The sequence below is a fragment of the Myxine glutinosa genome, chromosome 4 (genome assembly GCF_964187855.1).
Source record: "Myxine glutinosa chromosome 4, kmMyxGlut1.1, whole genome shotgun sequence".
NCBI lineage: Eukaryota > Metazoa > Chordata > Myxini > Myxiniformes > Myxinidae > Myxine > Myxine glutinosa.
This window is the reverse complement of record NC_136264.1, coordinates 114,803,044-114,818,145: the sequence shown is the minus strand read 5'-3', so window position 1 is coordinate 114,818,145 and position 15,102 is coordinate 114,803,044. Positions and strand designations below refer to the sequence as shown.

The 15,102-nt window shown below is 45.6% G+C and overlaps 1 protein-coding gene and 1 long non-coding RNA gene across 10 annotated transcripts in view; both read right to left on the bottom strand.

Annotated features, from left to right (window-relative positions):
- PIPOX (pipecolic acid and sarcosine oxidase) overlaps nucleotides 1-15,102 on the bottom strand; it is an 88,127-nt gene that overhangs the window by 13,027 nt on the left and 59,998 nt on the right. The gene's annotated exons all lie outside the window — the stretch shown is intronic.
- On the bottom strand, nucleotides 10,838-13,139 carry LOC144891798 (uncharacterized). The gene is made up of 2 exons (XR_013623134.1): nucleotides 12,869-13,139; nucleotides 10,838-12,657 (listed from the first exon to the last, which is right to left on the bottom strand). It is a non-coding gene; the product is annotated as an uncharacterized LOC144891798 (long non-coding RNA).

The following is a 15,102-nucleotide window of genomic DNA, read 5'->3' as shown; positions in this document are numbered from 1 at the left end:
GAAATCTTTAATTTTCACAATGTAATTTATTTGTCATTTGATGATCGGCAAAACGATAGCACAAACACAATACTATTTGCAGGAAGAATGTCGTATCAACCCTCCGACGGCGCTACGGACGCGGACAACGAATCACACCTCACGTCTATGGACGCGAATAGCAACATCCGCACGAATCAGTCATCAATGATTTTCATTGACACGCCTGGAGGCACAGGGAAGACGTTTCTTATGAACCTGATTCTCTCTAAAGTGAGAGCGAGTGGAGAAGTTGCCCCCTGCGGTGGCCTCATCTGGCATAGCTGCTACCCTCATGCCTGGTGGAAGAACAGCGCACTCAAGGTTCCAAATCCCTCTGACACCGAGGGAAGATGGCGTATGCAACATCGATAAAAATTCCACTATCGCAGACCTCTTTCGAAGTACAAAACTCATCGTGTGGGATGAGTGTCCTATGATCAGGAGAGAGAGTTTCGAGGCTGTGGATCGCACGTTGCGTGATGTATGTGACAAAGACGAGCCTTTTGGAGGGATCTTGACGATATGCTGTGGTGATTTCCGTCAACGTGATCGGAGATAAGGGCCGAAATCACGTGTCACAGGTAAGTGATTTAGAACGCTGGAGAGGTGAGCCTTATGGCTTGCTGGCCCAAATAATCTCCCTGATGATGTCCAGCGTTCGCTTTAGTTCTATTCTCATATCTATTCAAACTGACATTGACCCAACGGGTCATGGGTCGTCTAGGGGTAGCATCATCATCATCATTGGCTGAGGGGTAGCATCATTGGCTGAGGGGTAGCATCATTGGCTGAGGGGTAGCATCATTGGCTGAGGGGTGGCATCATTGGCTGAGGGGTAGCATCATTGGCTGAGGTGTAGCATCATTGGCTGAGGGGTGGCATCATTGGCTGAGGGGTAGCATCATTGGCTGAGGGGTAGCATCATTGGCTGAGGGGTAGCATCATTGGCTGAGGGGTAGCATCATTGGCTGAGGTGTAGCATCATTGGCTGAGGGGTCACATCATTGGCTGAGGGGTAGCATCATTGGCTGAGGGGTAGCATCATTGGCTGAGGTGTAGCATCATTGGCTGAGGGGTCACATCATTGGCTGAGGGGTAGCATCATTGGCTGAGGGGTGGCATCATTGGCTGAGGTGTAGCATCATTGGCTGAGGGGTGACATCATTGGCTGAGGGGCGACATCATTGGCTGAGGGGCGACATCATTGGCTGAGGGGTGGCATCATTGGCTGAGGGGCGACATCATTGGCTGAGGGGCGACATCATTGGCTGAGGGGCGACATCATTGGCTGAGGGGCGACATCATTGGCTGAGGGGCGGCATCATTGGCTGAGGGGCGACATCATTGGCTGAGGGGCGACATCATTGGCTGAGGGGCGGCATCATTGGCTGAGGGGCGACATCATTGGCTGAGGGGCGACATCATTGGCTGAGGGGCGACATCATTGGCTGAGGGGCGACATCATTGGCTGAGGGGTGACATCATTGGCTGAGGGGTGACATCATTGGCTGAGGGGCGACATCATTGGCTGAGGGGCGGCATCATTGGATGCGGGGTGGCATCATTGGATGCGGGGCGGCATCATTGGCTGAGGGGCGACATCATTGGCTGAGGGGCGACATCATTGGCTGAGGGGCGACATCATTGGCTGAGGGGCGACATCATTGGCTGAGGGGCGGCATCATTGGCTGAGGGGCGGCATCATTGGCTGAGGGGCGGCATCATTGGCTGAGGGGCGACATCATTGGCTGAGGGGCGACATCATTGGCTGAGGGGCGGCATCATTGGCTGACGGGCGACATCATTACCTGAGGGGCGACATCATTAGCTGAGGGGCGACATCATTGGCTGAGGGGCGACATCATTAGCTGAGGGGCGACATCATTGGCTGAGGGTCGACATCATTGGCTGAGGGGTGACATCATTGGCTGAGGGGTGACATCATTGGCTGAGGGGCGACATCATTAGCTGAGGGGCGACATCATTGGCTGAGGGTCGACATCATTGGCTGAGGGGTGACATCATTGGCTGAGGGGTGACATCATTGGCTGAGGGGTGGCATCATTGGCTGAGGGGTGGCATCATTGGCTGAGGGGTGGCATCATTGGATGCGGGGTGGCATCATTGGATGCGGGGTGGCATCATTGGATGCGGGGTGGCATCATTGACTGAGGGGCGACATGGGTCGTCAGCATCATTGGCTGAGGGGTCACATCATTGGCTGCGGGGTGGCATCATTGGCTGAGGGGTCTTCTCCTCACTGCTCATTACTAAAAACTGCTCTTCTATGTGAGGATTGATAAATAAAAGCAATTAGAACCAGTAAATTTAGTTTTATATGGCATTTTGCCTCTCTATTTGAAAGTGTGAGAAAATTATATATCTTCACCATAGGTTGACCTTTGACCCCCACTGTAACCATGGTAACCCCTTAATTATATATAATAACATTGACCCAACGGGTCATGGGTCGTCTAGTATATATATTTATATATATATATATATATATATATATATACAGTCACGTGAAAAAGTAAATACACCCCATGTAAAGTTTTGACTTTTTCAACATACAGCTATTTGATCTTCATTTCAACAATATTGATAGATAAAGGTGATATAATATAACAAATATCATGAAACATTTACATTTTGTAGTCCAATGTATAATTTAAATAAACATAAATGCAAATTTCGCATGTGGAAAAAGTAGTACACCCCATGAAATGTTTTTAAAATCTTTATAACATATGTGGACATATCAATATTTGATCTTCATTTAAACAGTATCTATAGATAAAGGTGATCTAATTGAACAAAAAACAATGTAAAATTGACTTTGCAATAATTTATTCAACAAAATTAACAGAGATGCCATTTCCTTCTGTGGAAAAAGTAAGTACACTCTTGGCTCTAATAGGTGGTATTGCCCCCTTTGGCAGAAACAACCTCAAGTAGGCGTTTCTTATAACTGTCTACCAGTCTCTGACATCGACTGGGAGAAATTTTTGCCCACTCCTCCATGCAGAATTATTTTAGCTGTGCGATGTTTGAGGGGTTTCTTGCATGCACGGCTCGTTTCAAATCCTCCCACAACATCTCGATGGGATTTAGATCAGGGCTTTGACTTGGCCATTCCAGAACCCTCCATTTCTTTCTTTTCAGCCATTCCTTGGTGGATTTACTGGTATGTTTCGGGTCATTGTCATGTTGCAAGGTCCACCTTCGGTTGAGCTTCAACTTTCCGACAGATGGCCTCACATTATCCTCAAGCACCCTCTTGTACAATGAAGAATTCATCGTGGATTCTATGATGGTGAGTTGCCCAGGCCCTGATGCGTGTAGGCGATGAGCTCAGGCAAGAGCGCTGGTACAATGATAGTAAGCTCGTTAAAGAGTGGCTGTACCAAAATGGTATGCTCACGATGGAGGTGCTGTACAACAATGGCAAGCGTATTTGGATGGTGCAGGAGGAACACGAGCAGGTCGAGGAGCACGAACATGAGTGGAACACCTATTGGCAGGTATCGAGGCAGGTAGCTGCTGCCCTCAATAAGTCTAATTGTTGAGCATGTACTCCTGTCCCACTGTCAAGGAAGGGAATCAACATGAGGGCAATTCCTCTCCCCATGACCCAGATTTGTTTGGAGAACAAGAACGGCATAAGTAGGTATTCCCTCGGAGATAACACCCTTAGTGGGGCTTCTTGCTTAGAGATTAAGACCATGAGAGGAGCAGCCTTTAGGGACAAGGAGGAAGTATGCCCAGTGTTAAAAGAGGGGAGGATGCTATCCAAAACCCAACAGGAGCAGATGCCCAGGGCCATACATCTGGTGAGAGAAGAGACGAAGACCCGTTTGTTTAGAGAGCCTGGGATATAAAAACTATTCATGCCACATTATGGGAAACTCAACATGCCAGAGGACCCTGAGTAGGTTAAATCAGGGCTGGGAGGTAATCATATTACTGAATGATGGACCCATGCAAAAGTGAGTATGAAATTGGATGGACATTGCATCGCAAGCTCTATGGTTCGACCCCGTGGGACAATGTTCATATGTGGTGATAAAGCTTGCCCATACCTGCCATGAGGTTGGGTAGGGACTTGCTATTTAGCATACATAGTCCCTCAGATACCCTTCAAGGAAAAAGAGTATGTAATGAAGGCCAGACAGATTAGACGAAAGAGGGCCTCATGGGATGCAGACGGCCAAACGGCATTGCAGGCACTAAGCTTTTTCTTTCCAGGAGCAGGTACGGTGATGAACAGTTATCGAATAGATAAGCTGGCATATGTGTTGGAGAGGGTGGCCAATGAGTCGATGGCAGCAGATCATGCATTGTTAAATGCTGCGGTGGAGATGAGAACAATGATAATGCAGAACAGTGTGGCACTTGAGTTACTTTTAGCAGAGAAGGCGGGAGTTTGCGGAAGTGTGGAAGGTAGATGTTGTGCATGGATTCCAGACCCGATGCAGGGAGTGCAGGCAGCCATCAAGAATATGAGGGAGATAAGTACCAATTTGAAAGGATGAAAGATTGGACAGAGAGAAGTCTGGTATATCACAAATTAGACACCATTATAGGTGCCTTGTTAGAAAGCATCTTCATAGGATGGGGAGCAAAGATAGTTTACTGGCTGATGTTGGCCGTGGGACTAATCACGATCATCCTTGTTATTGGATACTTGAAAGTTGATCCGTGTGTGTATCAGCAAGTTTTGTGATGTAGGTACAGGTGAACAAAATATGGTGGCCCGGGAATTGGGGGAAGATGCACGAGACATCCCCACAGACGCACGAGAACTGCCACTCCTTTCACCCCTGTACAAGAATGGTGCGAGGGTTCAAGATCTGCCACCTCCCTCTTCCCACTCCGCCTTGCCCTCAACCCTTGACCCTGAGTTAGCTAAATCTTGCACAGCCGGCACGATAGCCCGTATCCAAGAGTTAGCTATACAAACCATGCGTGAGCTGGGAACAGCTCTGGAGCAGGCTGACGGTTCCAACTCAAGCGAGCGTGAGTGGCGAAGATTGTGCAACATTGGACTTGAAGCCCACTACCATCTGTGTGCGCTGGAAGAGGGGGTCATGCACGACTCCTAAAAGGGGAAAGCTTCAAGAAGGGTGTCTTGTGTTTTTTTAAAAAGGCGTTGCTGGTCGCCACCATATTTCAAAAATATTACACTGCCTTGTACAACCAAAGAGCTTTATTAACACTTCGCTTCAATTGAAAAATAAAAGGAGATGCCTGCTACTAACTGGATATTTGCTTTATACTTGTGATGTAATTTTAAAAGACCCTGCCTATGTAATGGGCCTTTGGTTGTTTTTGCTTCTTGTATGGGAGACCTTGGTCTACCCACATGCTTTCAAATGACTTTTCCTTCATTACTCTGCAATCTTTTTATATAGCCTCAAAATTATATGGTGGAGGCCAATATTTACTTATTAATCATTTATAAATTACATATGCAAATGAATAACCATTTCTATATATTTCGTACACTTTGTGATTAAATTGTCACCCTGTAACGGAAATTCTCTCTTTCTCTTTAGGTCTACAAAGTCTTTAAGGGGAAGTGGAGCATGGAGGTACTTGCCTATTGTTTGCGATTCACCGCCCCCGCTTCATATGGAGGGGCCTGGCCCACCCCATTGCACGAGTGAGTTCCCTTGACGGAAGGGGGGGGGGGGGGTCCTTCACCTGACTCTATGAGGTACAAGGTGAATCGCGAATAACGGACAAGTACTTCGATGAAATCCCTAGTGGTACACGGGTGACAATAAAAATCTCTTCTTTTTAAGATGTTTATTAAAGGGGAGATTGAAGAAGATTTCATTAATTCCTATCCTGATGGTAGCAGCAGCGTCACACTGTGACCTATTTCCATCCGGCATCTGGTTGTCTGGCTTTGAGAAAACTGTTGACAATATCCCATGTTTGACCTTGCAAAACATTCTTTCCCTGTGAGGCTTAGCCTGCCTTGTACAATTTCTCTTCGAGACAGCAGTCTAACATTGGGTAGGGATGAACTTGGGACATTGTTTTGAGTTCTTTGATCTTTGAGGAAAGTATATTAAGCCAACTACAGATTGTGGCTCGCAGAGATGTTGGAGACGGCTGTGTAAGAACCATGATGTCATACGAAGTGGTGTTACTACAGCCTGCACGCCACGTCTTCCATGCATGTATCCTTATCTATAAATGAAACTCTGGTACACTGTACGAGTTTAACAAGGTGCTTATTCCTGGGAGAAGGATTAAAACCCACGAAATATTTTATATTTATATATATATATATATATATATATATATATATATATATATATATATATATATATATATATATATATATATATATATATATATATATATATATATACACATACAGTGAAACCTTGACTTACGAGTTTAATTCGTTCTGTGACCGAGCTCGTAACTCAATTTGCTCGTTTCTCAAATTAAATTTCCCCATTAAAATGCATTGAAATGCTATTAATCCGTTCCAGCCCGCCAAAAACCACACCAATTTTTTTTTAAATATACAGTATATATATATATAAATATCTCGCGCTTTATATTTCACCTGTATGCAGCATACAAGTTGGCAGGATGGCCTGGACTGGAGGTACGCACACTTGACTCTAAACTGTCCAGCCTGGGTTTGAATCCCGACCCAGCTATAACCTGTCATGTCGGTGTTTCACAGGCAGGGTGATTCATCAATGTGTGTACCGCTAAACTGAGCGCCCCGTTTGCGTCCCATTAGTTGTTGGATGTTAAGGATCTGTGAAGTGTTCTGGGCCCTGTGCTATTTCTGGTCTTCATCAATGACCTCATCGAAATGACCTCATCAATGACCCATCGAAAACCTTGATATTTTCTACCCCCGGTAATTCACCCCAGAGTCCTTGCAGTGTTCATATGTTTTATTCCTCTCCCACCTCCCCCCAAGTCCTCCCGATGTCCCTGCTCTCAAATGTTGTGTTTGTGTCCTTCCCCCTCTCTCCCCATATTGTCTGCCGCTCCCCTTGTTTTTTGTGTTTTGTGTGTCGGTTTGTCTTTTTGTGTGATTAATGTTAGCTCTTTCACGAGCCTCGATCTTGTATACAAAAAAAAAAAAAAAAAAAAATCACCGTGTCTTCCACAAAGAGAAGGCGAGCTATCGCCGGCACTCTGAACAAGTTGTGGCCTGGCATGCTCTTCTTCTCTGCCGTTATATACGTCCTCCTCGGCATCTTTTTCCAGAAGAGCCCTGTCTCGTCACAGTTGAAGATTTGCTGGGGGATGTATCGTTCGGCTTCTATCAGTTCGGCAAAAGTTATAATAAAATCGTCAGCTGCCTTCACATCCGAGCTTGCTGCCTCACCATGCCTGACGACGGAGTGAATGCCGGTCCTCTTCTTCTTCTCAGTACTGCCCTTGGCACTCAATTTCTTAGGACCCATGGTTAAAACTAAGAAATTTTCCAAAATAAACAAAATGCGAAAACAAAGTAGCAGCGATATACGGCAGAGCTGCTTGCACGGCAAGATAACCACGTGACCTGAACCCACCTGGTGGCGGGTGGCGTAAGCTCCAAACTAACCAAAATGCGAAAACAAAGCAGCAGCGATATACGGCAGAGATGCTTGCACGGCAAGATAACCACGTGACCGGAACCCACCTGGTGGCGGGTGGCGTAAGCTCCAAAATAACGGAAAACGCTGCTGCCGTATATCGCTGCTGCTTTGTTTTCGGATGTTGGTTATTTTGGAAAATTTCTTAGTTTTAACCATGGGTCCTAAGAAATTGAGTGCCAAGGGCAGTACTGAGAAGAAGAAGAGGATGATGTGCTTGGATATAAAACACGCAATCGTCGAAAAACATGAGCGAGGTGTGCGTGTTGTCGACTTGGTGAGGCAGTACGATCGTAGTACTTCTACGATATGTACGATTTTGAAGCAGAAGGAGTCGATAAAGGCTATAACGCCAGCCAAGGGCGTTACGATTATTTCAAAGCTCCGGACCTCTGTCCATGAAGAGATGGAGAAGTTGTTGTTTGTGTGGTTGACGGAGAAGCAGCTCGCAGGAGATACCGTGACCGAGAACATCATGTGTGAGAAGGCCCGAGACATTTACGGGGATTTGGTGCAGCAGGCGGCGGGAACATCAACGGACGAGGCATCGGAAGTCATTCAAAGCCAGTCGGGGATGGTTTGATAATTTTAAGAAGAGGACCGGCATTCACTCCGTCGTCAGGCATGGTGAGGCAGCAAGCTCGGATGTGAAGGCAGCTGAAGATTTTATTATAACTTTTGCCGAACTGATAGAAGCCGAACGATACATGCCCCAGCAAATCTTCAACTGTGACGAGACAGGGCTCTTCTGGAAAAAGATGCCGAGGAGGACGTATATAACGGCAGAGGAGAAGAGCATGCCAGGCCACAACTTGTTCAGAGTGCCGGCGATAGCTCGCCTTCTCTTTGTGGAAAACACGGTGAGATCCTTAACATCCAACAACTAATGGGACGCAAACGGGGCGCCCAGTTTAGCGGTACACACATTGATGAATCACCCTGCCTGTGATTCACCCATGACAGGTTATAGCTGGGTCGGGATTCAAACCCAGGCTGGACAGTTTAGAGTCAAGTGTGCGTACCTCCAGTCCAGGCCATCCTGCCAACTTGTATGCTGCATACAGGTGAAATATAAAGCGCGAGATATTTTTATATATACTGTATATTTAAAAAAAAATTGGTGTGGATTTTGGCGGGCTGGAACGGATTAATAGCATTTCAATGCATTTTAATGGGGAAATTTAATTTGAGAAACGAGCAAATTGAGTTACGAGCTCGGTCACAGAACGAATTAAACTCGTAAGTCAAGGTTTCACTGTATATATATATATATATATATATATATATATATATATATATATATATATATATATATATATATATATATATACACATATATATATATATATATATATATATACACACACACAGACTTGGCATTTAATATGGAATATTTTTTTTGTGGGGGTGAACTTACTTTTCAAGATGTCTTAGAACCAAAAGTTCATTGGAATTATGTTGAAATTATTCTAGATTTTGTTAATGTGACCTTTAAAAGAAACAAAAACCACATTTGACATTTCGAAACAAATAAATTGATCCTTGAAAGTGATGTAAACTGATATCGAACTCAATTCATGGACAGTACTGTGTTGAACTTCTGTACGTTTTCCAGAAGTATCTCTTTATTTTGCACATTAGCCACATTTTTTTTTAACAAAAACAAAAGTTAAATTACGACTGGGATTACGGACAGTAAAATTACAGTTCAGTACTTCGTGTAACCCCCACGAGCATTCAGGAGAGCACGTACACGTTGAGGCATGCTGTTCACGAGATTTGCCAAGGTTTGGACAGGAATCGCTTGCCATGCAGTGACAATAGCCTGCTGCAATTCACGCACAGAGGTCGGCTGCTGGTCCAAGTGGTCGATTTGACACGTTAATTCTGCCCACAAGTTCTCTATCGGATTCATATCCGGGGACATGGCAGGCCACTCCATATGCTCTACACCACGGTCAGCAAGAAAGTGTTGGATCATGCGAGCATGATGAGGCCGTGCATTGTCATCATGGAAGACAAAGTTTCCTCGAAAGGCTGCACGAGCAAATGGAAGCAATGCTTCTTCCAGAATGGCCCTGTGCTTGAACTGGTTCAGGTTTCCATTCAGAACAACCAGGTCAGTTTTGCCCCCTGCATGAAAAGCAGCCCAAACGGTCACCCCACCACCTCCAGCTTGGACTCTTGGCACTATACAATCTTTGTTGTAGGCTTCATGCACTTGTCTGCGCACTCGGATGCGGCCATCTTGACGATAGACCAGAAATCTAGACTCGTCACTGAAGATCACGTGATTCCAGTGTCCTGGCTGCCATTGACGGTGCTCTCTGGCCCACTGCAATCGGCGCTGGCGGTGTTGTCTGGTCAGGCGTGGCTTTCTCAGGGGACGCCTGGCACGATAGCCTGCTTGAACCAGTCGTTGGTTCACTAGCCTTCTGGATACAGGCACATTTGTCAGTTGCTGCCTCTCAGCCCTAAGCCGATTAGCTGACTTGGTACGGCCATTGTGGACTAACCGGTGCAGCTGGCGATCATCCCTCCTTGTGGTTCTGCGGGGACGTCCTGGCCTCGGTATTGCAGTCGGGACACCCCTCTGAGCATTTCATTTCAGGATCTTTGACACCTGACCTTGAGTGATGCCATACTACCGAGCAATAGCACGCTGTTTCATGCCGTAATTTCGTAAAGCCACCACTCCATGACAAACAGCATTGTCGAGTTGACGGACCATCTCCAGAGGAAGCGGCAATAACTTTTGGAGACGTGCAGCAGTTGTTTTCCACTAATACAGAACGCAACAACCCCTGTATACATGACTGTGAAGCCAATCATCAAATGCACCTCTCCGTACATTTTGCCACGCCACCTGTGATATAATCCTGTTGTTAACTTTTTGCTGCGACAGACAATCAGTGACATGGTTCTTTCAACAAATAAATCACCAAAGTGTAAAAGAAACTCACTAGATTGATATACTGAGTTAAGAAAGTAAACCCAAGTCAAGAAAAAAAAATATTCCATATTAAATGCCAAGTCTGTATATACACAGTGCATTCAGAAAGTATTCAGCCCCTTCACTTTTTTCACATTTCTTTATGTTGCAGCCTTATGCTAAAATCTTTTAAATTCATTGTTTTCCCTCATCAATCTACACTCAATACCCCCATAATCATAATGACAAAGAGAAAACAGGATTTTAGAAAGTTTTGCAAATTTATTAAAAATAAAAACCTGAAATATCACATTGACATAAGTATTCATACCCTTTGCTATGACACTTGAAATTTAGCTCAGGTGCCTCCCATTTCTCTTGATTATCTTTGAGATGTTTCTCCACCTTGATTGGAGTCCACCTGTGGTAAATTCAATTGAAGACCATAGAATTATAACCAAGCTAAGTCACTTTTTATTTTTTTCTCCCGTTTTTCACGTTTTTCAAAATATTTTTCACGTTTTTCTCGAAATGACTAAAATGTGACTTAGCCTGGTTATAATTCTATGGTGTTCAATTGATTGGACATGATTTGGAAAGGCACACACCTGTCTGTATAAGGTCTCACAGCTGACTGCATATCAGAGCAAAAACCAAGCGATGATGTGAAAGGAACTGCCTGCAGAGCTCAGAGACAGGATTTTGTCGAGGCACAGATCTGCGGAAGCCTACACAAAAAATCTCTGCTGCATTGAAGGTTCCCAAGAGCACAGTGGCCTCCATAATTCTTAAATGGAAGAAGTTTGGAACAACCAGGTGTCTTCCTAGAGCTGACCGCCCGGCTAAACTGAGCAATCGGGGGAGAAGGGCCTTGGTAAGAGAGGTGACCAAGAACCCGATGGTCACTCTGGCTGAGCTCCAGAGATCCTGTGTGGAGATGGGAGAAACTTCCAGAAGGACAACCATCACTGCAACACTCCACCGATCTGGGCTTTATGGCAGAGTGGCCAGATGGAAGCCTCTCCTCAGTGAAAGACACATGAAAGCCTGCTTGGAGTTTGCAAAAAGCACCTAAAGGACTCTCAGACTGTGAGAAACAAGATTCTGTGGTCTGATGAAACCAAGATTTAACTGTTTGGCTTCCGTCTGCGTATTCGCAGTTGATAAAATGCGACATGTTTCTCTATTCACAGAAAAGTGTCCCGCAAATTCGCGGTTTTTTTTTCTTCTATTCGTGGCAGTGTTCCGCGAAATCGCAAGAAAAAAAAAATTTCACGAGCCGCGAGCATGACACATTTATAAAAACCCATCTTTTACCAGCCATGCATGAAGCAGCTGCACCTAGACCGAACAGATCTTCTACGAGCCACGAGCATGACCTGCTTCTGCAGCCGCTAGCTTGACATACAGTACCGTATTTATAAAACCCATCTTTCACCAGCCATGCATAAAGCAGCTGGCCGCACATACGCAAAAAAAACATCAACGAGCCGCGAGCATGACCTGGGGTGTTATATGCATTTTCATGGCTTTTGCAGCCGCAAATTTTAGCTGGACTATAATCGAAAGCTTCGCTGGATATCGCAACAGATGTGTAAACAAGTCAATTCCGCAAATTATAGCATGCAAACGCTTCATTAAATCGATTACAGTTTTCAATTTACGGTAAAGCAACATCAGATATGTTACACAATGAAAACGCTTCGGGGGATATTCCATCAGTGATGAAAACAAGTCAACCCCACAAGTTATGGAATGTAAATGCTTCATTAAATTCATTACTATACAGTACAGTATTGAAATTAGCAGATAGGCTCAATACCCACAATGCTCGCAATCCTACATATACAGACTGTCCTCAAACTCGATCATTGTTCTCATCCTGTTGCTTTGACCTGTTTTGGACTCTCCCTGCTCATCGTTCAACTATGGCTCCCAAGAGCAGTGCCAGGGATGCGTCGACGACAAGAGGCAGAAGAAAGTGATGAGCCTTAGCCAGAAAGTGGAGCTGGTTGACTGGCGTTCGAGAGGAGAGTGCGGCTCTGCGGGCAGGCATTATGGCGTCAACGAATCCACCGTTCGCTACATCGGGGAAGAAGGAGAAGGCCATTCGTGAGAACGTTTCAGCGAGCGCTGTATCAAGTACGAAGGTGATCACCCATGTCCAGAATGTCCACATGGAAAGGATGGAGAAGACTCTCAGAATATGGATTGCGGTCAACACGCAGACAAGGGACCTCATGCTGAAAACCATGATGCTGAAGCAGCTGAACCGTTCCCTAAACCCACTCACCGAGGAGGAGTTGGAGGCCATTCCAAAGGTTTCCGAGAAGGAGGAGGCAGGCAGTGATAAGGCAGAGGTGCCGAGATTTAACCTCACATCCCAGTTCCTGGGTGAGTTGCTGCATGGCATGCAGGCGCTTGCGGACAGGGCTGACCCAGTCGTGGAGAGGTACCTCAAGTTCAAGAGGGCCTTGAATGATGCGCTGCTCCCGTACAAAGAGATGCATCGAAATGTTGGGCAATGTGTCAGGCAGCTCCCCATCACCCATTTCTTCAGCCCTGCTCCCTCCACCTCAAGACCACCAGCACCCTCTCCTGCATTCCTCACACTCAGTGTCCTTACCAGCATTCTCACCAGCGTCCTCACCTTCTCCTACCTCTCCTGGCTCTCCCTTAGTGCACGATTTTTGCTGCACAATCATTTGGGTCGCCCTTAAAGTTCGAAGAATTCATGGGATTTTAATTTATCACCATCATAATCATTTGAAAGTTGCGCGTGTTTGTAAAATAAAAAAATTAAACGGTACATGATGGTGTTGTGTTTTTTTTAACTTTCACAGTTTGGTATGGTTAAGCACTTTTATGGTAATAAAGTTTGGTATGGTAATAAACTGTAAGCGGCTTCCTTCAATAAATTGGAAATAGTACCTTGTATTGACGTTTTAAAAAATTTGTAAGCATTTTTTATGAAACTGCAATCATGTGCATTTGCGGTCCAAAACCTTTTTTTTTTTTTTTCTTTAAAAATTTTCCTCTTTGAATCAGGAACCGCCGGGAAGCTATAACGTATCCCCCTTTTCCCCCATTGAAACAATGCCGCGACATACATTCGCGGGATTTTCATTGACCTTCGCGGATTATCACCGCCATGCGCAGATTTTCATCAATCTTTGCAGATTATCGTCAACATTCGCGGCTTTTGTCCCGCCATTTCCGAGACTTTCATCCACCTTCGCGGATTATCGCCGCCATTCGCAGGGTTTGTCTCGCCATTTCTGCGACTTTCATCAACCTTCACGGCTTATCGTCAACATTCTCGGGATTTGCGTCACCATTCGCGGATTTTGCCTCACCGTTCGCGGTTTGGTCCTCTCTATTCGCGGATTTTCGTGACTCAGGAACCTATCCCCCCTTTTTCCTTTTTCCATTCCACTATTCGTGGATTTTCTAATGGAGTGGACAATGAAAGATAGTCTGTTGGGAGCCATTGGTGAGGTATGTGGATGGACAAAAGGACCACCGAAGCACTCGGAAACATGGTGGTGGGATGATGAAGTTGCAAAGAGGATTGACGAGAAGAGGAAGAAGTTCAAGGAGTGGCAGAAGGCGAAGGGTACGGGAGCAGAAAAAGCAGAGCATGAAAGTTATAAGGCAGCCAGGAAGGCTGCAAAGAAAGAGGTAGCAAAGGCGCAGGAGGCATGTAGGCAAATGTTCGGAGAACGCTTGGATTCGGAAGAGGGTCAGAGAGCGGTATTCAGGATTGCAAAGCAGATAGCGAAAGAGAGTTGTGATGTGATGGCGGTGACTTGCTTGAAGGATGAAGTGGGACAAATCGTTGTGGACCCAGATGGAATTAAAGGAAGATGGAAAAGATATATGGAAATGCTGTTGAATACAGAGAATGAATGGGATGGCAACATAGAGAGTAACCCAGTTTTAGGACCGGCAGAGAAGATAACTGAGAAGGAAGTTGAGGAAGCGATAAAAGCAATGAAGAGTAGAAAAGCGGGAGGGCCGACGGGAGTTGTGAGGGATATGTTGAAGGCAGCAGGGAGTTGGGGTGTGAAGAGAATGACAGAGATCTGTAATCTGGTGGTGAAGGAAGGCCGCATTCCAGTGGATTGGGAACTGAGTACCCTCGTCCCTCTATACAAGGGGAAAGGTGACCCTCTGGAGTGTGGCTCGTACCGAGCGATAAAGTTATTGGAGCATGGAATGAAGGTATTGGAAAGGGTGTTGGAGAGGAGGATAAGGAAGAAGGTGAAGATCGACGAAATGCAGTTTGAATTTACGCCAGGAAGAGGAACGACAGACGCGCTCTTCATTGTGAGGCAGTTGCAGGAGAAGTACATGGAGAAGAGGAAGAAGTTGTTTCTTGGGTTTGTTGATCTGGAGAAAGCATTCGATAGGGTTCCACGCGAAGTATTGACATGGGCATTGAGGAAGTTAGAAGTGGAGGAATGGTTGATCAGAGTCGTGATGGCAATGTACAAAAGAGCGCGCACAGCTGTAAGGACGAAGGTC